This window comes from Pavona decussata, unplaced genomic scaffold, assembly GCF_977016875.1.
Source record: "Pavona decussata unplaced genomic scaffold, jaPavDecu1.1 SCAFFOLD_51, whole genome shotgun sequence".
Lineage (NCBI taxonomy): Eukaryota > Metazoa > Cnidaria > Anthozoa > Scleractinia > Agariciidae > Pavona > Pavona decussata.
The window spans coordinates 3,667,172-3,690,815 of NW_028145473.1; the positions used below are offsets into that span (position 1 = coordinate 3,667,172).

Consider the following 23,644-nt stretch of genomic DNA (forward strand, 5'->3'; position numbering starts at 1 on the left):
CCGAATAGACTACTTATCCTAAACAAGTGCCCTCTCAACCATTTGGTTATTAAAGAGGGTAAATGTTCCGTGGACGTAAGAGCATTTAACAATCTCTGTTTGGAAAGGTAAATAGATGACTCTGTTATTGATATCACGATTGCTATATTACACTCTCAATCCCCTTTCAAAGAATCCGTGTTGTGCCTCCCAGCACATACCATAACCTTGCTCAATACTGGTGATGAGGATTTCATCCAAGAATGTTTTAAGGAGAAGCTACTTAATATCAATCCTGAAATGCTCTGTTTGGTTCTGGTTCCTATTAACATGAGTGACATGCACTGGGGACTTATGGTCATCGATGTTCGAAGCAGAGAGGCCTTCTTTGACGATGGACTTGGATGAACCTTTCCAAAAATATCGCTTGTTCATCAGATTCTCAGGCAACTTCATTCTTTTTTCCCAGGATGCGCGTCTTTCGCTTTTAAACATTGGTGTATGGTAAGTTTTAAACGGTTTGGAATACTAAGATTAATTTGCCCAGAAGAAGAGTTCTCTTCCGCATTTTTTCGGCTCATACGCACTAAATCAGGTTCACATGCACACATTTTCTGGCACCAGAGTATACATTTCAATCGTAGTTCAGACGCAGACGATCTTAGCCAGTCTAAGAAAAATTAACTCAACACTAAAGAGAATGAAATTACAATAAAGAATAGTATGAATAGTCCTTCTGTAATTGGTTGAAATTAAAATCTTTGAGATGTTATTCATTAAGGAATTGATACCTGAGTTAAATACTCAGAAAGACTCTATTCGCACCAAACTCCTTACATGGCTGCATGCGAATACTTCATTATAATCACGTATTTTCGCTTTTATTTGTCTCTTAGGAATTCTTTGACTTGATAATGATGTTAAGGAAAAGTCGAAACTTCATCGCTTTTTGAACCAAGATGGTTTTAAATTTTTTAAACTTTTCAACATTATCGCAATTTTTCATTGTTAAATTGTTCAAGAATAGCAAATACAAAGAAAATTCTAAAAATGTTACTAACAAGAAACACAGGCAAAAAGAATCCTTACATGCCACAAACCTTTTCTAAATTGAGTGATAAACAGTGTCCTTTCTTTTCCTTATAAAACCTTTGGCTTTTAACTGCTTAAATGGCCGTTACCTTCCTGGTAGCACCAGTAAAGTTTATTAGTTTCGTAGTCAGTTGTAACATAACTGTGATCAAGCCGCTCATTTTGCCACTTTTTTTCAGGGTCAAAACCCAGTGATAAAGTGGGTGATGCCCCAAGGGGGGAAAAAGCTGTTGACTCACGAAAGCGATTCAGCGACTTAGAGCTGACAACCCTGGACACAGAGTTTGACAGCTCTCAGGGGAGACCTTCAAAAGCTGTCATTGAAACCACAGCAAAGGTGCTGAAATTGGAAGAGAAGCAGGTTGGTGGAAGAAAAAAATACGGAATAAATAGCAGAGCGAATAGCTGCAAGTGAAAGGCATTATTCCCGTATTATCTTATATCACCTGATAATAACAACTCTTTTGTATTCGATGTTTCTTAATCATTATTTCAAATGAGCTTCAGCTTAAATTCAGTCGTTAAAATGTTATTTTTTTACGCAATGGGGTCACGCGATGGTATGTGGAGCTGTATTTCTATATTATTCTAGTTATTTATTTATCTATTTAATTATTTATTTAGATTACAGATTGCTGAAGATTCACCACAAACATGCTGTCCCCAAATTGACAGCGATTTGGTTTCTTATTACTTATTAATTAATTCTGTTCATTTCTTTTATGGTACGTTTCACCTTTTACTGACCACGCTCAATTATAATAATTTTTCAATTACTTATTACACAGCCCCATAAGCTATATTAGCTTTAAAACCAACCGTGTGTTAAGTAAAAGTTGTTGTTGTTGTTGTTATTGGTTCAATAACCAAAGAAGAAGAGCAAAGCAGGACCTGTACAAGCCTGGAGAATACAGTGGTGGATCCAGCGAACAATAAACGGCAATAATTGAATAAAAGTCAATTACATCTAGGTACTTTAAGTGCATGAGCCAGAGGGGGTTGTCAGTACCACCTGGGGGGACAAAGGCTAACACTACTTTTTGAAAAGTAAATTACCTGAAGTTAACAAATATATGTGATAGCAATCTGTTACTCTCAGCTATGCCGAGATTTTAAGGTAAAGGGGTGAGTAGTGAAATTTGGCAAAATTTCTCAATTTTTTTTACAATCACTTTTAGAAGGTGTCAGTTTTTTGCTTTAAAGAACCAGAAATTGCTTGAAAATATTTGAATATGATAAAGAAAGTATTTAAATGCTGTGCTATGCAGAAATATACCAGAGCGTGTGCTAATGGTGGCATCCGCTGACCACCTGATAACATGCTTCTGTGGAAAGCCACTAGGCAAAAACTAACGAATTATTTGCAATTTTTTACTGTTATTGGTGTGAAAAACAAGTCTAAAATATGTCTTTTTAAAGAATTTGCACTTTAGAAGAGAACTAGATAATCAAATGACCAAAAAGCACTTTATTTTATAGATAATTCTTCTCTGTTATCACTGTAAGTTTTCAAGATGGCGGATGGCTAAATATTTGTAGGGTAGGAGTTGCATAGCATATCTTCGTATATTGGTGTCTTTGAAGTTATAAATGAAATAAGTATACCATAAAAACTCTATCTGAAACACAAAAAGCATGTAATATTTATAGAATATGCTATGATAGAATTACAGATAAGAAACACTCAAAGGATTACAAATAGTTTGCTTCATTTTGTAACAGTTTTTGATTGAGTCTACAACTGATGTAAGTTTGAGGTATCAAAAGTATTTGGGAATTGGCGTTGTTGATTTAAGGTTAGTTTTATTCAATTCTATGGCTTTGATACAATAATGAAGCCATGATGAAAACACATGTATAGACTCAAAACTAAAACCTGTTTTTATTAACTGTTTTCAGTCTTTATTGAACCTCTATGGCTAGCAAACCAGGCAACCATACATCTATCCTTCATTCGGAAACTGTTGCAACTGACTCGGACGATCATCTCATCAGCCCTTAAAGTTATGAATCATGGTTGACGCTATTTGAGGGTGCAAAAATTCGTAAGTTTACACCTGTGCTAGATGTAGCACAAAATCTGGAAGAGCGCGAAGTCCCTTCAATATTTTATCACAGAAAATGTCAAAGTATATTCACCATGAAAAGAGACTTGGAAACAATAAAGAGAAAGAATCAGAACCCCCACGACGAAGAGGATGAGGATTTCAAAGCAGCAGCAAAGAAAAGAAATGTAACAACACCAACACGAGGCTACCCAACTGAGAGTCGACAAGACGCTTAAAGAGAAAGCCCTCGCCAAATGTGACCAGAGGATTTTCGCTGTTACCAGCAGGGATACAGTCGCTGCAGAAGCGCATTACCACTGATCATTTTACAGAGAATATACGAGACCCGAAAAACATAGCTCAAGTTCTTCCACTCTAGACGAAGGGATGATGCCGAGGAAAAGGCTTTTAGTGATCTATTCAAATACATCCAGTTAGAGGTCATTGGAAAAAAATCAGTTGTTACAATGACAGAGCTCACCTCAAAGCTTGAAATATTGGTGCAAGCTCGAGGAAAAGAGAAATTGACTGAGGCAACCAGAAACCATATGAGGAGGAAAATAGAAGCGGAGTTTCGCTCTATTTTATTAATATTTCCAGATGACAAGGGCAAGCTTATTGTTGTTACAGATAATTTGAGTGTGGAGGACATCATGAAGATGAATTTGGCCATGAAGAAAGAACTTGACATTCTGAAACATCATTCGAGCGATATTGATAAGATAATTGACCAGAGTTCCAATTACATCCACAAGTCCACCTTGGACATGAAATGGAAGTCACCATGGCCTATACATCCATCTGACGTAGATATCCGATCATTTCCAGTCCCAGAGAGTCTGAAGCGTTTGTTGATGAGTGTGCTTACAGCTGATGTCAGTAATACATCACAACGAATCGTGAATCTTGTCTGCTCTTTTAGTCAAGACATCGTCTATGCTGTAACATGTGGTAAAACAAAGCCCCCAAAAGCAAGTTCTTTTATCGTATGGTGTGAAGACCCTGACAGGCAATGTTGAGCTTTTGCTAATACTGAACAGGTTCGGACATGGTATATCATACCACCAGCTTGAAGAAAACGACACAGCACTTTGTATAGAGAAAATTGCCAGTAATCTAAACCAGAGCCCAATTATTCCCAAAGATATTCAAGCCAACCTTTTTACGAACTTAGCATGGGATAATATTGACCGTTTAGAGGAGACGCTAACAGGGGAAGGAACAACTCATCATGTAAACGGTATCATAGTCCAGCCTCAAGTGTATGGTCCACACCTTCCTACTGCAGCAGCACCAGTTATTGAGAAGCGAAAACAGAGAACAATCACACAGGAACTTCAACCTATCAACCCTTACATATCAGGTGGAAGAGTGGGACCACAATCACTTACGACTGGTGGTGCAACTGATGACGAGAAAGACCAAAGCAAACTTGCGCTCAAGAAGAACTTTCTTTGGCTGCTTTCACTAAATATCTACTGTGTCAACCAGAAGATACCGGGAAGGACTGGTTTCAACATCCAAGCACGTAATGATGCGATAACAAAAGAGAGTTGGATACCTTCCAACTATAAATGCACCTGCGACTGAGATGAAAACCGTCAATGAAATTCTTTGCAAGTCGGATGAAATTAGAAAAGTGCTGAATCTGAAAGAAATAGTTGTTGTCATGGATCAAGCATTGTATGCCAAAGCAGCAGCAATCAAATGGCAGCATCCAAACACTTACAGCTTCATAATCCTTTGCCTTGAAACATTCCACACAATTTGCAATTTGATGTCCATTATCTGAAAACGCTTTGAAGACGCCGGACTGAAGGACTTGTGCATTGAGTCAGGGGTGATTCCTGAGGGATCCATTCGAAATGTTCTTACTGGGAAGATGTATAATCGAGGCGTAAGAGTTCACAAGTGCATATATAAAGCTTTGATGAGGTTAGCTTGGAAACAGTTTGCCCTATGGGTACATGAGGTACGTCCAAACAAGTTACCTGCAAATGATATCACTCAACAATCACATGATACAATTCTACAAAGCACTGGTTTTGGAGAAGTGCATCGATTATGGGATGCGTTCTCAGACCATCTCCGGAGTAGATAAATATAAAAAGTAGTAAATATTGTATTGTATTGTATTGTATCTCCGGAGTAGTAATGGTGAACAGTCCAAGTTCTGGATGTCTTACATTGATATTGCCAACAACACCCTGCTTGCACTGATTAGAGCTTCCAGAGAAGGAAACTGGCTGTTACACCTTCATGCTATCTGAGCGATGATACCGTGGTGTTTCACTTAGGATAAGGTTAACTATGCCAGATACTTACCTGTGTGCTTGGCAGAGATGATAAATCTGCAGACTGACCACCCTGATGTTCATCAAGGACGGATGGCAGGACACTTCTCTGTTCAGCTGTCTGAAGGAAGTACTTTTGCCCGTCTCCCTGTTGACCAGACAGCTGAGGTAACGATCAACAAAGATACAAAAACAGCTGGTGGAGTTACCAAGTTTAGCTTAAAGACAGGAGCCGTCAACCGATTCTACATGACTGCTGAGTATCGGTGTTTGTTTTTGACTCAGCTCAAATCTATGGTTCAGACTTAACAAGCATAGCTACTATAGAACCCAATTCTGAGGCTACAGATACTGGGTCTCACTGGTGCTATGGGCAATGGCCTTCTAATTGGCAATATCAAAACATTGCCATTCTCGAGTTCTACCCTATTGTATTAAGCCTATACCTCTGGGCTGCAGCTATGAGCAATCAGTGCATATTGTTTTTTACTGACAATGAATCCTTGGTTCATGTCATTAACAAGCACACTTGTAAGGATAGGGTTCTGATGGCTTTTGTTCGAAAGTTGGTTTCAATTTGTTTACATCACAATATTTTGTTTAAAGCCAAGCACATACCGGGAGTTCGCAACCAATTAGCTGATCCTCTATCTCGCTTGCAGGTACAGACTTTCAGGCACCTTGCACCACCTCACATGGACTCCTTGCCCACAGAAATTCCCCAGTATCTGCAGCTTCAGAATTGGGTTCTATAGTAGCTATGCTTGCTAAGTCCAGCCTACAGCCTTCATCTATTCCAACTTATCGGCGGGCTTGGAGATTATTTGACCAATTTCTTAATGCCATTTTTCATTCTGTTAGTAAGCCGTTTCCCTTCGCACCCCATACATTGGCTCTTTTTATTGCTTATATGTACGACAAAAAGTATGCTCCATCTACTGTAAGTTCATATGTTTCTGCATTAGGCTATTCTCATAGATTTTTGGGCCTTTCTGATCCTACTAAAGCCTTTTTTATAATCCAGATCTTAAAGGGTTATGGTAAGATAGGTTCACGCTTAGATAGTCGCTTACCTATCACCCTTCCAGTATTCAACAGAATCATTGAGTCTTCTGCACAGCTAGCTATTACCCAGTATCAACGTTGTCAATTTCAAGCAATGTGCTTGACTGCCTTTTTTGCTTTTCTTTGAATTGGAGAGATAACCTACAATGCACCTAAAGATGCAGGTTTCCCCTTACAGGTTCATCAGTTGGCTAAACTAGAAGATTCCTCAAAGCGTGTGGTGGCTCTCAAACTCACTTTCGGAAATTTAAACATAGCTTCAATCAGCCTCCATTCTCTATAATTTTCCATCGCCGTAACTCTTGTTGTCCGGTACAATTGCTCCTAGACTATTTATTATTACGGGGAAACCAGCCAGGCCCACTTTTTCTTAATTTGGATAATACCCCAGTTTCACGAACCATTTTTGCAGAACTACTTTCTCTTTCCTTGAAGGCTTGTGGGCTTGACTTGACACGCTACAAGGGTCATAGTTTTCGCATCGCGCTGCTTCTTTTGCTGCAGAATGGGGAATGTCTGACGCTCAGATCAGAGCTTTGGGTCGTTGGAAGTCCAATGCCTTCCTTAAGTATATTAGGATACCTCCACTTATATCTTAGCTTGTTAGAACATGGATGGCTTGCGCGGGAAGCCATGTGCAGGTACCTATGAGGTGATGGGACTAATTAGCAAGAGCAGCAGTCTCATCACTTTTTGGATGCTGCACCCTCAGGGAGTTTGGGGTTGTGATTAGCAAGGGCAGAAGTTCTCCATGCTCCTTGTAACAGTTAACAGCTATCCTCTCCTTTCCTCATTAATCTACCTTTGTGTAGTTTCTTTATCGCATAATTCGTCAGGGTTGGGAGAACAGATTAGCAGGGGCAGCTGTTCCCCCATCCCTGTATAGACATGCATTTCTTGTCCGGGTATAGCCCCATATATTGGGGAATCCTCCTTTCTGCTATTGATATCTGAACTGCTTAGCAAGGGAAGCAGGTCATGTTAAATTTATCTGGTAATACTTTGTGTCTTCAGGTAGTCAGGGTTGGGGGAACAGATTAGCAAGGGCAGCTTTTCACCCTGCACTGTAATAAGTAGCTATTTTTGTTCCGGTTCATAGCTTTCTTATTTTGTTTGTTTGATATCTCGGAATGATGGGGGAATCCCCCTCTGTACCATAGACTCTTGAACTGACTGTCAGGGGCTGCAGTTCATGTAATATTTTGCATGTTATTGCATTTTCCACATTGTCACAAACTGATTTGCATGGACAGCAGTTCTACTTGGTGGATTTAGTTTTTCGACTATCTCCTTTCCAATTTATTTTGTGGGCTGCACTTCCCTTGGGTGGGGCGGGCATGATGGTTATCATTCTGCTTTGGCGTTTTTGTGCCCTCACCTTTACTGGGCTTCACACATTTTATAGAGCCAATTGTTTTTGTAATTTATTCAAGAAAGTTTCAATGATTAAATCGGCTTTGGGTCTTTGCCCTCAGCCATTTTACTCCATGTGGGTTTGTCTGTTTTCATTCTAGCACCCAGTAAACAAGCGCGGGTTATGCAGCCCACTAGTTTGCAAAGTTCCTAGCCTGAGGAGGGGAGAAAGGCATAAAGTGTGTACCGGTGCTGACCAAAACAATCGTGGTGGAGGACCGGAAAAAAATTGCAAAGCGACAGAAGCGATATTGAATGCGAGTGGTGCAAAACAAGGCACATTTCTTCAGCTTTCTTGAGGTAAACATTCGCTTGCGGATTAAACGGGATGACCTCTGCTTTTTTCAGCTTTTAATGCAACTTTATTCAGCTTTAATGCCATTATCAGCGCCATACAACGCTTTACACCCACAATGCTTCTACAAACTCGATCAAGCTGATATTATTTTTGCACTTTTATGTCCGTTCCCTTGACATGTTGATGTCAATAGACATCGATACAAATCGATAGCCAGCCCTGAGAACTCTGTGATTATCAACTTTTACCGCCAAATTAAACTAATCAATTGACAATTATCGAGCACTATCGACTTATCAACTACCTTTCCAATGCTCGATTTTGATTGACATGTCACACCCTGTTTTAACTGCACCAGAAGCTGTCCGTCCTTTGGCCTTTTTGAATTAGTTATATAGCTATTTCAATTAACATTGTCAGATTAAAATCAAGGTAAAAGACAAGACTGCAATGTTTTGTGGGATTATTTTTATGAATAATTTCATCAAAATCATCCCTGCACGTGCAAGGGATTGTACTGCTAATTACAACCTATTGTTTTCTCCAGGCATGACTGATTTTGATGAATTTATTCATAAAAATCCCACGTAAACTTTCGATCTTGTCTTTTAGCTTCATGCTTTGAACCGACAACGTTAATTGAAATAGCTGTATATACTATGTATATATAAAAAAAGACATACTTAGGAATATAATAAGGTTTAACCCACGGTACAAGAGAAATGTCAAAACCAGCATAGGAAGAGCATTCATTAGTCTGATCAACAGATTTTTCCCAGCTGATCACAAATTGTGGAAGATATCCAATAGAAACACTATCAAATTAAGCTACAGCTGCGTGCCAAATGTGAAGATAAGATAAGATAATTTATTTAATCTCAAATACACAGGGGGTGGTCTTCCAGTCCCCTGAGCCACAGGCTCATGATAAAAGTGTTTTACAATATAAAAAAGCTAATTTAGTCAATAGCTACTAATTAAATTAGAAAATAACATCTATCTATAAAGATAAATAGATAAAAATAAATCAGGTCAAAAGCAATTGCTGCATTGACAGCCTATAAAATTAAACTTAGTTGAAAGTCTTCGAAAGGATGATGCATTAGGTGCGTTTTTTACGGCAGATGGCAACTGGTTCCAGATGCGTGAAATCATGAATGCATATGAGCCATGAAGGAATCTACTATTATATGAAGTTTGTACAGCATTTAGACCATTGCTTCTAAAATGATATGGTGTAACTTGGGGTTTGAATAAATTGGCTACACAGCCTGGACCATTCTCCTTGAAACATTTAAAAGATATCATCAAAGATCGTTCTATGCGTCTATTTTCCAATGTATTCATGTCTGCCATCCTAAGGATTGATTCATAATCAGTACTTTTCCCCATGTTCATTACAGTTCGTAGACCATAATGGTTCGCATCTTCCAGTTTCTTGTGGAGTGTTTTACCTATAACCATAAGTAAAGAGTTGCAGTATTCAAAATGCGATAATACAAAGCTCTTATAAAGAAGCAACATAGTACTTGCCGGTACTAAGTGCTTAAGGCGGCAAAGGGTACCTATCTTAGAATATACTTTCTTCAGCATGATACTTATATGTTCTTTAAAAGATAATTTGTTATCTAAACATATTCCTAGGATCTTTAAATGGTTGTTAATATCAACAGGAGTGCCGGCAACCTCCAGGTCATATCAATAGGATGAGTTCCCAAGAATCATCGCTTGGGTCTTGTCGTCATAAGCCTGTAGATAGTTAGAGGCAAAGCAGGAAGATAGGTTTTCCATGTCTTGGTTTAATAAATGAACAAATGGGCTATAACCTGCCGTATATTGAGTTGTATCATCTGCATAGAGGCGGAGGGAAAAAACGGTGACAGTTTCGTTTATGTCGTTCATAAAGATGTTAAATAGTAGAGGACTAAGGAGACTTCTCTGTGGAATGCCACATCGTACCGGTGATCAGCTAGCACACTTGTTATTGCAGATATGATCTTAAGAGTTGAAGAGCCGGTTCCTGAACGCCATACGCCTTTACTCTTGCACGCAGTAGATTGTGGCATATATAGTCAAAAGCCTTGGACAGATCCATGGCAATCACACCCATTTCCTTATTTTTGTCAAGGGCACTTCTCCAATCATCCGTCAGCTTGATCAGCACCATAGTGCATGGGTGTCCCTTAAGGAAACCTGACATGTTCAATAACATGTTCCTGACATGAAACAAATAATACACGGACACAAAGATATCAGCCTCAACAAACCCAAACCACAAAAGTGTGCAACTGCAGGAACAAAGCTGAGTACCCATTAAAAGGCAAATGCTTGATAAAAGAAATGGTGTATCAAGCAGAGGTTACCACCAGTGGCAACACCGAAACGTACATAGGGCTAACGGCCACAGAAATTTACTCAGCTCAGTGTCGTTCTTCTTCTTCTTCTCCTTGTGTGTAAATGACTGCTGGTGGTTTCTCCATCAGGTTTTAAATTCTGGGGCAGTAAAAAGAAAAGAAGGAGTTCACCATCCATTAAAAAGGCCAGAGCCTACAATAACCTCTCAAAGCGATGAAATCTCTGCATTACAGTGAAATTCTTTATATGTAAACTCAAAATGGCAACCTTGAACAAGCGTAATGAACTTTTATCAACCTGCAGACATCGAAGAAAATACATTCTTAGATATAATAGTTAAGTAAACGCGCGCACATGTATCTTTCAAATCTGTAAGCATTTGTTTCAATGGTCAATTGTAACAATGTCATGCGTTCATATTACTGATGTAAACTTTAACGATACTTCAGTGTGTATGGTGATTAACTGATGAGTGGATCAACCTCACGTTGATCTACGAAACAGAGTTGTATTAAAATCCATATGTGCTCACATTGAGTACTCCAGCGACTTCTATAACCGCTCCTTTCCTGTAGAGCACACTATTGGCTTCACCGGTGATGAACACCTGAATTATAAACTATAAATGTATATATAATTTATTTGCCACACAAATAAAGGAAATATACAATACAAAGTAACAAGAAAAGAAAAGTGGGGAGGGGACCTAAAAGAAACTATAGAGAGCTAATAAGAGGTTAGGTCCCCTCGAACTACGAACTTTTAACAAGAGATGGTGTAGAGTTAGTTCATTATTCATAACTTATCATTAGTTTACTCTTAAGTATTTTCTGAAAAGAAAAAATATATTTAGAGTTGATGACTTTGTTGTCAAGTGAGTTAAAAAACTTGGGTACCTGGAAAAACACCGAAAACTTCTTAATATGTGGGTTCATATTAGACCACTAAGTCTTCTCAGCAATCTCTCAAGTCGACTTAGTATGGGGGGGGGGGGGGGGTGTATTGTATTAGCTTGGCGTGCTTGATTGTATTATACATGTGAACTGATAGGTCCAAAATGCACGATTTCCGACTTAGGAGCAGCAAACTCAAAGGGACAAAGACATTCTTAAGTCTGTTGGAAACACGACTTAACACTTGCTTAGGAAACATGATTAGCCTATGATATGCAAAACCTGTCAAAACCACAGAAAATTTATCAGAGTCAAGAGCCTGCGTTTTGGCACTAAACCAAAACATGTATCGGCTCCTGGACCACCATATGATTCTCCACCGTGTTCCACGGATTTCTCCTCATATAAAACGTTAATTCATGTTAGTTGAACCCTTTTGTTGTGCCTACAGTTTCAATTTTTTCTCAAGGCTTTTCTGTTACATTTTTTATCAGTGTCATTTCACTAACTAGCTTTTGCTTTTGCAAAAATACAACTGTGATAATAACAGCGATTTTAAGGCCTCTTGGTCTAATTTTCTACAGAATTTCTGTGTCTTGAGGCAAATCAAAGGAAACTGGATAGAGATCCGTCTTCTCCGAAATTAGAAACCAAGATGCATATGACAAAAACAAAACAAATAATTTTTATCACTTATCATACCACCACCTGAAAGATTAGGATAAGAAGATTTTTTCCCATCTGAACGACTAAGCATACTTAGGCTGGTTTAGGTTGACTAGGGCTTATTCTGCTTAAGACCAACTTAGTGTCTAGTCTGAACTCACATAATGTTTGTGTGACAATAGGGCAGACGGTAGGCATAAGAATTTATAGTATTGTAAGAGTAGAACTGATTCTTTTGGGAGAAGTTGTAAAACCTTGGCGGCAAGAATGAATGTTTGCAAGAATACATCAATTGGCCTAGTTGAAGCAAATGGATATCATGACCGAGAAGAATTGGGACTAGGTTTTTTAAGTGTTTCTGCAGATTTTTTGCGCCGATTTCAAAGTGTCATCGTCAGAGATTTAAAAATGGCAGCCTGTTGTTCGATTGATGAACTTCCTGGGCAATTTCCAACACAAAACGACAATTTAAGCGATTTCGGTAGCTCTGATTCAGACTCTGTCCTCAGATTAGCACACACCGCTTTCTAAATTCCTTGCATTTTATTTTCAGAATCAAGTCAACAATGGAGTGGTCTGAGGCACATGATGTGCTTCTTTGCAGGGAAATGCTAGCTTTGAATCCATTCAAGGCAAAAAGGAAGACGACACAACGGTCAAAGATGTGGGAAACAATTGCCCAGAACCTTGAACTAATTGACCAGCTGACCTTTAGGGTGACAGTCCGTGCTGTCCAGGACAGGTATTCCTAGCTTGACGAAAATACAGAAAGCATATGCAGACTGAGAAGAAAGCCAGTGGAATCACCCCTTAAGTTTCTGAGTTGGATGTTCTTCTAGAAGAGCTAATTGGACTGGAAGATCTGTCACAAGAGGAGAATGAAGAAAAGACAAAGAAAGATGAGCAAGACAAGGTCAAGGCCCTGGATATGAGAAAAAAGCCATGGAAAAGCTTTCAGACACAAAAACCCTAAGGCACGAGAGGCAGATGGAGAGCCAAAGAAGAAGACCAGGCGATCTCCTGGGGCCACCACTGAATACCTGAAAGAAAGAAATGAAGTGGAGTTTGACCTGAGGAGGCAGGAGCTAGAGCTAGAAAAGAGAGAACAAGTGGAAAGGAGCAAGAAAGAATATGAAGCAGCAAAAAGGCAGGAGGGAATGACAAAGGTGATGGCACAACAAAACCAGATGATGGTGAACTTGATTAGCAAGTTTCTTCAAAAATAAACCTCTTACCGGAAGAACTGTTGGGTTCCTTACATTTAATAGCCTTTGTGTATTAATTATGCTTTAATCACAATTTAACTGTTTCCTTTGTTAGAAAGCATTCAACGCTTAAAATACTATCTATCACAAGGTTACTGGCTGAACCATTGTCCTGATTAAAAGCGTACTGTCTTGTTTCAGATTTCTCACTTTGGGTTTGGTCACCTACTTGCAGTTGTATGAAATATTCATGTTTTAATGTTTTTGTTTATAGAAATTGTACAAAAACAAGTGTGGGATAAGGAAAATGCTTCCTTTTGATTATTAAAATCACACATGGTAATTGTTTAAGAAAAGTATTCATTTAGTGTATGAGGTTCCAGCTCAAAAAACTCTGACGTCTGGTTGCCACACAAGCAAGTTATAGCATTTAGTATTATTGCACATACTTAAGAGCGCCTGTCTGCAAAAATCAAACATATCGTGGCAAGGGTGGAAAATTCGATTTCTTTCATATTTTAATGTTTGATGGGCTACGATATAACTAAAATCACAGTATAGTTTTTTCGGTGAAATATCCTTTTATTTCAAAGAAAAATGCAAATAACGAAAATCCGTTAAAATCGTCACTTGAGGCGCTAAATTATTACATGTGTTTGAGAACCTCGCGTGCAGAAGCAAATCATCCTACCGCCTTTAAAACACTCAAATAATTTTTTACAATCTCTAAATATCTGTTAGAATGATTTTGGGAAATATTGCGTTGTTCTGTGTATACGAAATAATTTAATTTCGAAGGCATACAGTTCACTGCAGTAAAAGTACTTCGTGAATAAAATTAATTTTCACCATGTGCGAAACCTTCAAATCGATTAAGCTTCTGGTGGTTGAATGTTAGAAGGATGGTCTATAGATTCCTGTAAAAATTTCTTTGGGCAAATGATTGAGAGCGACGCGAGAGCTTTTCAAAGTCCGTAAAATATGCAAATATTTTGACCCTCCGCGGTCAACTTTGAAGTTGAAGGTCAGACAAAAATTTTAGTTCACGCACATGTCTTAACTCATATTAGGTTAAACTAATCACACATAAAAGCATTTCGAAATGTTCTTACCTGATAATATGCTTAAAAGACAGGTCCAATGGCCATTTAAGCGCGATTCTCTGCTGGTTCGTCGCAGAAGTTTGAGCCCTGTTTGTAACGTCCGATGTACACCGCGGAACTGTCGATGTGTAAATTAAGTGGTTGAATACAAATCTTTGATCAACTTTCGGCACATTTCATCAAGACTGCATCTTCTTCGACGCCTTTATAGTCATTTGTGAAGTGTTGCTTGGTTTATAGTGCACGAAAATATTACATCTGATCGCTGCTAGCCAATTGCATGGCATAAAAATGTCGGCGTGCGTTGCAGGCAACCGTTTGTTTGTCACGCAATACAATGTCATGGACATTTTAGGGGGTGGAGGAGAGTGAAAATGCGAAAATGCTTGATTACTGAACATGTACATATCCAAGGCAACAACAACAACAACAATTAAGATAGTAATTTCTTTAGTTACGTTCTTTTGCCCTTTCCCTTTATTTATTCGCGAATTCGTTTGCGCCCGCGGGCTGGGTTGTTAGGAGCATTCCCGGTGGAGAGGGGCGCGAGGGGAGGGGGGGGGATGGTGGGGGTGGGATTACATTTTACAAAACGGTATCAGTAGACTTATTGATGAAGATCACTGCATCCTTTAGCTAGCCCTTTCAATTTTTTTAATACAATAGATCCTAGTATGAAACCAAAAACGAAGAGATATTTCATGTCTAGTGTTTTATTCTTATTTATTTATTTTTTCATTCAGATGACCCCAAATATCGCATTTCCGGTATTAATAGCAAAGAAACAACGCACCCCTACATAACAAATTGCCTTACTTTTGTTTCTTGAGGGAGTTGAACCCTATGAGAACATTGCATAACCCATTTTTTGGTCCCTTCATATGCCCTTGCTGGGTGACCTGTGGCTTCATCTGGGTGTTTCTTCCTTGGGGGTGTTTTTCAAATACTATCAAATTTATGATGTCTAAAAATTAAACAATAACTAATATCAAATTGTTACTAAATTTAAAAATATAATTGTTAAAAAAAATTCAGTCGAATTTATCAGGGCTATGGCTATGGCCATTCTGCGTGTGAAAAAAATCGCCAAATTAAATTTTGTGGCTTCCTAAGTAAACAAACCTTGGTTGTGCTAATTTTTTGGCGCCGTTTGTTTGCTTAGAGGCGGGGCATGAGTGAATTTTACAAGTCAAGTTTATTACACTGAAAATGAAGGGTTGTTGTTCTTTCAAATCCCTTGTTGGTGGAGTTTGTGGTTGTGACGCTAAAGATCGAAATCGTGACACTAAAATTGTTCCGCTACTGTCGTGTGATAAGGACATCGACAGACACAAGTCTCAGAATAAATTCACCGGGCCTGAAGATGAGGTTGATCTGATTTTATGTCGAGCAGCTAAGTTTAAAAAAAGTCAAAGCTTGAATTCAATGACGATATGTCCAAACCACCGATCAAAACTTAGAATAGGTTGGAGCAGAGGGTCCAGCACTAGGTGCAGGGTTCCGGAGCAAATTTCGAGCCATGGTAAAGGAAAGGAGTGTGGCCGAAAGGTGAAAGAGGGCTGGGGAAAAAGGAGTCTGAGGTTATTTTACTCAAGACTGGTTCCTTCGTACAAATTGGGTCAGGTAAGTTTTATTTTTCATTTTGTAGGTTAAGTTGGGTTATCAATGCTAAACTAATTGGTATTTCTTCGTTATTTAGGTGTATGTAGGACATGTAGAGAGAGGTTGAAAGATATGACAGATGATCCTTCCTATCCAATTTCACAAATGGTAATTGATTCCAATATCAATGATCAAATAGCAAGAATGGCGTTGGTGAGTGCACGACACTTCATGTGACGTGAGGAATAAAACGTTACTACTTAATTCATTAGGTCTGGTGGAGTAAGTTGGGTAGACCAGGCTTCCCTGCCTATGTGCAAAAAACAACAGCACACATGACGTCACATCGAAGACGTCATCCCATGGTGTATGGCCGTTCGGCGACCACACCTTCCGCCTGTTTATATCCTAAAAGAGGCCTAGGTTTCATTTTCTATTTATTACGTGTATATAACGCAATCCATGTCTAAGGAGGGAATTAAATGACTAAAATAGTTATGTGTACTGTCAGAGCATCCCGAACACAAGTAAAGGACTTGAGACGATTTTGATGAGCTTTGAAAATCTTTATTACACTCCTATAGACCCATGCATACGGTCTTGCATGCATACAGAACTTTACAAACAAAGCTGCAAGCAAATTAAAGGCATACCGTTTGACTTTATGCGTGTTTGTGTGACTAAAGTTAACACGTCGCTCAAATTTTTGGCACTTTGTAGTTAGTGGTAATTCTGAAGGCAATTAAGTTTGGAATTTCTTTATCCGTAGGATGATGATGAGGTAACCTTTAACCCTACCAGCGTAAGTCCAGTATCATCTCGGACACCGAAGAGCGTAATTTCGATTCTTGAAACACCGTCAAGTGTCTATCAACCGTCTGAGGGTGCTACAACTCCATCTGGAGATGACTTTGAAGCGCGTAGCACTTCAAGAGAAAAGCTGAATTCATTTTTGACTGCCAGAGACATTAGCCCCATCCGTTACTGCATGATTACACCCTGGGATGAAGCTGCAGGAAGAACAAAACGGTTTCACACGCGCAAAGCGAGACAGGTTGTCATTGCAGCTTTGGAAGAAATAGCACCCATAGCGCAGAGATGTTGCTCAACTGCTTGCAGTCATCTAAAGAAGACGAACGCGACATAGATTGAACGTTGATGGGAGTTCTTGTCGAGTGCTATCAAAATGCAAGTCACTGGAGCACGCGTAGACAGATACTGTCGATCATGGCTGATAAGGTCAGCTTTAAAGTAGTCAAAACGTGGATCCCAAATCTTTCCAGATACAGATACAACATCGCGCGGCACCATATCTTACTCCATGGTAGAGGCTCTGCTGTTCCTTTAGCTGAAAACACAAGAATGAGAGTCTCACCAGTAAAACTTGACCACTTCTTGACATTCATTACCAGTCCGTACGTAATGCAAGATTTGCCATTTGGTGAGAAAACCTTGAAGTTGTCCTCAAACACCGAGATTAAGATCCCAAATGTCGTGAGGACCATGATTCCCGAGCAGATTGTCCAGCAGTATCAGCGCTATTGCCATGAGACTGGCTTTGTCCCGATGAGTCGCCCTACACTCTGTAGGATACTTAAAGTTTGCTCCGCGTCGGTGCGCAAGTCTTTGCAAGGACTTGACTATGTCTCAGCAGAGGGCGCAAAGGCCTTTGACGAATTGGTAGATGTCATTGACAAGCTAGGTGACAACTATGGCAATGGGCTCTCATGGGCAAAAGACCAAAGCGAGAAATTAAAGATAGCAAAACGTTATCTGAAAGGTGACTATAAGGTAGGTCTGTAATTCAATACAATGAATTTAGAATTCTCAGGTGTAATTCTTTGTACTAAGAGAGGATCGCAAGGGGTAGTTCGTACTGATGTCTTATCTTCGGGATATCTTTAGTAGCCTTGAAGAATAAGTTTGTTTTAGCATCCTTTTTTTTTAATAATGTAGATTTTTTTACGTTACTTGACGTCATATTACGTCATAATGAACAGTTAAAAAAACGCCTCTTGTAAAGCAAGCTACAGACTCTCAGGTAAAGGAACATTGCTTTCAAGGCTTAGTTACGACGGAAACCCCTTGGGAGTATGCGTTTTCATGTACTGTACATTCGAGGGTTAATCCCTGTAAACGAAATGACTCGTATTGTACTGTGACTTATTAGTGACCACGTACTCAGATTCAGTTGTTTTAAATTTACATTTTCATAGCATCGTCAGTGAAAATACGTAGAATAAATTTCCCACCGTTACCATTCGATTTGAGGTACATGTATCACCAAGTTCCAGAGTTCCAGATCATTGTAGGGCCTACGCCCTGAGTTATCAGGGTGATCCCGATTACGTCAGCACCTGTAATCATGAACATGATCTTAGATGTGATCGGTGCGACTTGTTCTCGAATGTAGTCAGTGAAATTGAGTCTGCACTGGAAAATGTTGACATCTCAAGTGAGGAGAAAGATGAGATGAAATATGTCGATTCTTTAGCTAAAAAAAAATCGAAGCATGGAAAGCTCATTTGCTCAGATCAATCAACCAAGATGAAGCGCGGCTGGATGTCTTAAAGAACCTAGACACTTACTCTGTACTTTTAGTCCTGGATTGGGCCATGAAATACCTCCCAAGAGGGCCAATCCGACTGGTTTGGAAAGCGAGGTATTTCATGGCACATAATCACTGCCATGAAAAAGTCCGAAGATCAACCTCAAATGCTGACGTTTGTGCACATTTTTCAAAGCTGTAACCAAGACAGCGTCACAGTTTTGGCTATCATTGATGACGTCTTGAAGCAGCTCAAGACAACAATGCCTGACGTAAATCGTGTGCACCTCAGACAGGATAATGCTGGATGCTACCACAGTGCATCCACATTACTGGCAATTCAGCATGTAGCTAGCAAGTACGACATTAACGTGAAACTGGATTTTTCAGACCCACAAGGGGGCAAAGGGTCGTGTGACCGCAAAGCAGCGAATATCAAGAATCACATGAGAATATATCTAAACTCTGGTCAAGATGTTGAGACTGCCGATCAAATGAAGAATGCCATAGAGTCCACTGGTGGGGTCCCTGGAGTAAGGGCTACGTTATGTGATACACAAGATATTCCCAAGTCCGCGCCTGTAAAGTGGGACGGTGTTAGCTTCATCAATAATATTGAATATGGCAATGAGGGAATGAGAGTCTGGAGATCGTATGCAGTTGGCCCTGGAAAATTCCTGCCGTGGAGTCACTTTAATTTACCGGAAAGCTACTCCGTACCAGCGCTAAACAAATTGAAAGAGGCCAGCATTCCAAAAGCTCAATTTACTGCAATCACATCAAGGAGAAAATTATCCCAAACGCAGCAAGAGGATGATCAATTGGGATTGGCTATGGCGGAAGCTTCAGATGAACAGAGTGACGAGGACAAAGAGTGTCATGATAAACTGTTTTCATGTTCTGAAGAGGGATGCATAAAATCCTTTCAGAGATTTTCGTCCCTTCAACACCATCTTGACGTCGGAAGGCACAGCTATGCTCTAGAGAATGAAACGCTTTTCGAATAGGCAATGATGTCATATGCAACAAAGTTAGAACAGGGTATTGGCACTGTTGAGAATCCTGTAGAAGATATTGAAACACTGCAGGCACTGGATTCCTGTTCATCGTTGCCAATGGGGTGGGCTTTAAAATCCGCCAGTACTCAAAGAACCCGACTGACCGAAAGCCAGAAACAATACCTCACAGAAGTTTTCCAAATCGGCGAGCAGACTGGGCATAAAGCCGATCCTTGTAATGTGTCTAAGTCAATGAGAAAGGCCAGAAACGCAGATGGCTCCTGTAAATTTGATACTTCACACTATCTAACATCTCAGCAAATTCCAAGTTTTTTCTCACGCCTTGCTGCAAAACGAGTTGCTGCAGCGGAATCTCAGGACGAAGAAGGTGAACACCAGGAGGAGATGGATAGAATCCAAGAACAGAATATACAAGATTTAAGCAACAAAGTCATGGCAGAAATGTCCATTCAACATCCCATCATATATGACACACATAACATTTGTGAAATAGTTGCTTGCTCTAAACTCTCAAAATTTTCTGTACAGATGCTTCAGGACATATGCAATTTTCATGAACTTGACATCTCATCAATAGCCATCAAACGCAAAAAGCCCTACATTGATCTTTTGACGAGTTTAGTACAAAGCTGCAGCTGCCAATTTGAAGAACAGACTCTAACATAAGCAGTTACAGTCTTGAGGCCTCATCCAAAGGTGGAAAGACGACTTTTTCACTCCAGTAAAAAGCTCAAACCTTCATTCAGGAACATAGTAGCTCATTGGTGTTACAAGGCAGCTTTTGGAAACTTCGTCATAGTCTGCAAGCAATAGAAATACACAAGTACTTCAATTACACGAGCAGCTGCCATAAAGGGATGGCTCCACGAAGGAAGATAGCAGCCAGTGAGTAAAGGCCTATTGAAGTCACATAACTCACTAGTATACTTAAAAGACACTCCTTACCGAATGAATATGCTGACTACGCGGTACAAGCCACCAAACGTGTCTGGATGCTACCGGAAGTGAAATTATGGTCTTACGTGTCGCGCGTGGAACGGAACATTTTTTGTGAAATGGAACGGAACATTTTTTGTGAGGGATGGGGGAGGGGGAGGGGATGGGTTGTTACTTGTTTTCAAAATCTGACAATTGGCGGAGAGGAGTGCGTATCAAATTTGAGGCCGAAACCATTGTTTCCAGTATGTGGCATGATGATTGGTTTATGAATTTAGGCAAGGGAAGGAATGTATACCAGTAACGCGAAGCGAGATCAGATCTTACGGGTTGGCTTTAAACCAAGTCCTACCACGCGCTTCCCACCCCACCCCATACCAGCACTCCTCCACGGTCCATAAATAGTAACATTAACCAGTCCTTAAGTGTCGCCCATCTGGTTGGAAACAGAGCCACTATTTCACATTTCAGACTGCATTCATTAGTCAATAGGAGCTGATTCTGCTCCTCCCTTCAGTCATGTCTGTATGAACAAAGCACCATATCCTATTACTAGCCCCATCCATCGGTCAAGAACAGCATATTTTTCCTGCAGCGATAAGCTATGACCCTGGGGCTATAACTAGTCAAATAACTACCACTGACGTGCTGTTAACATTGCGTAAGCTGTTAAGTTGAGCTAATTTTCTTCAAGTTTTGGTGAACAGACTAGCATAGTTACTAAGAAGTAACTAAGCAGTGCTAACCTGCAACCAGTGGTAATTCATACTAGGGTTAAGCAAAGATGAAGCAAGCAAGAAAGAAGAAATTCCTTAAATAAATCGTTTTCTTTGTTAATTTACAGTCTTGTAAGTCTGACAGTGTTTCAAAACTAGAGTGTGTACTAGAACTCAGGGCAACTTTCAATCAAGCACTTTAGCCGTCGTCCACCCACCCCGCTCCCCCAGTACATAGTTCGACGAACAAACGGCTATATACAATGCAAGATATTTTTCTTTTCATACTAGGATCTACTGCTTTAAAAGATAAAAAGAACTAGCTAAAGGATGTAGCGATCTTAATCAGAAATTTTGTAAAATCTAATCCCACGTACCACCCTCGCCGCCCCAACCCCCCCACCCCCCTTCCCGCCCTTCTCCGCTGGAAACGCTGCTAACAACCACGCCCGCAGGCGCAAACGAATTTGCGAATAAAGAAAGGGAAAGGGCAAAAGAACGTAACTAAAGGAATTACTATCTTAATTGTTGTTGTTGTTGCCTTGGGTATGTACATGTTCAGTAATCAAGCATTTTCGCATTTTCACCCTCCTCCACCCCCAAAAATGTCCATGACAATGTATTGCGTGACGAACAAACGGTTGCCTGCAGCGCGCGCCGACATTTTTATGCCATTCAATCGGCTAGCAGTGATCAGATGTAATATTTTCGCGCACTATAAACCAAGCAATACTTCAGAAATGACTAAGCCGTCGAAGAAGATGCACTCTTGATGAAATGTGCCGAAAGTTGATCAAAGATTTGTAATCAACCACTGAATTTACACATCGATAGTTCCGCAGTGTACATCGGACGTTACAAACAGGGCTCAAACTTCTGCGACGAACCAGCAGAGAATCGCACTTAAATGGCCTTGGGACCTGTCTTTTAGACATATTAACAGGTTAGAACATTTCGAAATGCTTTTATGTGTGATTAGTTTAACCTAATATGAGTTAAGACATGTGCGTGAACTAAAATTTTTGTCTGACCTTCAACTTCAAAGTTGACCGCGGAGGGTCAAAATATTTGCATATTTTACGGACTTTGAAAAGCTCTCGCGTCGCTCTCAATCATTTGCCCAAAGAAATTTTTACAGGAATCTATAGACCATCCTTCTAACATTCAACCACCAGAAGCTTAATCGATTTGAAGGTTTCGCACATGGTGAAAATTAATTTTATTCATGAAGTACTTTTACTGCAGTGAACTGTATGCCTTCGAAATTAAGTTATTTCGTATACACAGAACAACGCAATATTTCCCAAAATCATTCTAACAGATATTTAGAGTTGGAAAAAAATATTTGAGTGTTTTAAAGGCGGTAGAATGATTTGTTTTTGCACGCGAGGCTCTCAAACCCATGTAATAATTTAGCGCCTCAAATGACGATTTTAACGGATTTTCGTTATTTGCATTTTTCTTTGAAATAACAGGATATTTCACCGAAAAAACTACACAGTGATTTTAGTTATATCATAGCCCATCTAACATTAAAATATGAAAGAAATCGAATTTTCCACCCTTGCCACGAAATTTAAAATTTGTCTGATTTTTACAGACAGGCGCTCTTAATACTTTATATTACCAGCAAATAGTTGCCACTACAGTTGACACCGCTAGTAAGAACTCTTTTACTGTAATGTTCATTAGCCGCCTTGATGCAACTATTGTTTTGTGTCTATAATGTTATGGAAAAATGTTATGTTTCATATATCTCATACCTTTCAGACCTAGACGTTTCCTTGCTTAATTAATCATCTCTATAAATACACGCTTTCTTTGCGCTATAAACGGCATCATTACCCAATACCCCCATTCTGTTTATTTATAAATACCATTCAGGAGACATTATAAGTTATTGTCACCCAATCACGTTTGTTAAGTCACATCTTGTCTTAGGTAAGCAATCCCATTTATACTGTGCGCGCCCTGTTGAGCACTCTAAAGTGTTTTAAGCTGTAAGTATATTTAGCTGTTCAACAATGTGTTCAAAGAAATCTGGGAAATACCGCGGCTGTCCGTGTCGAGATGAAGGTTTGTGATGCCACTTTACTTTCAAGCGTGGAGACAAGAAACCTCCGCAAATTCGCTATTGGTGTTTCGCTGAAAACCAAGATCAATCGTCTTCTGGTTCCAGAGGTTGAGAGTGCTTTCTTGCGACAGAATTGTCTTTTTTTTTTCATTCTTTGGCAGCCTACCATGGTTTGGCAGAGATAGCGACAGTTGGCGTGACCACAACAAAGTCGTTTTTTTTTTTTCTTCTTGGCACAACCTTAATTCAATAAAAAACCTATGAAATTCTATGATGTAATGATGTCTTAACACACCGGACTGTAAATCATTCACATAGCGCAGAAGATCCTCAGAAAA

General features: G+C 39.6%; 1 pseudogene; it reads left to right on the forward strand.

Moving 5' to 3' along the window:
• Positions 1-15,620: 15,620 nt before the first annotated feature.
• On the forward strand, positions 15,621-18,584 carry LOC146481130 (uncharacterized; annotated as a pseudogene).
• Positions 18,585-23,644: the final 5,060 nt, after the last annotated feature.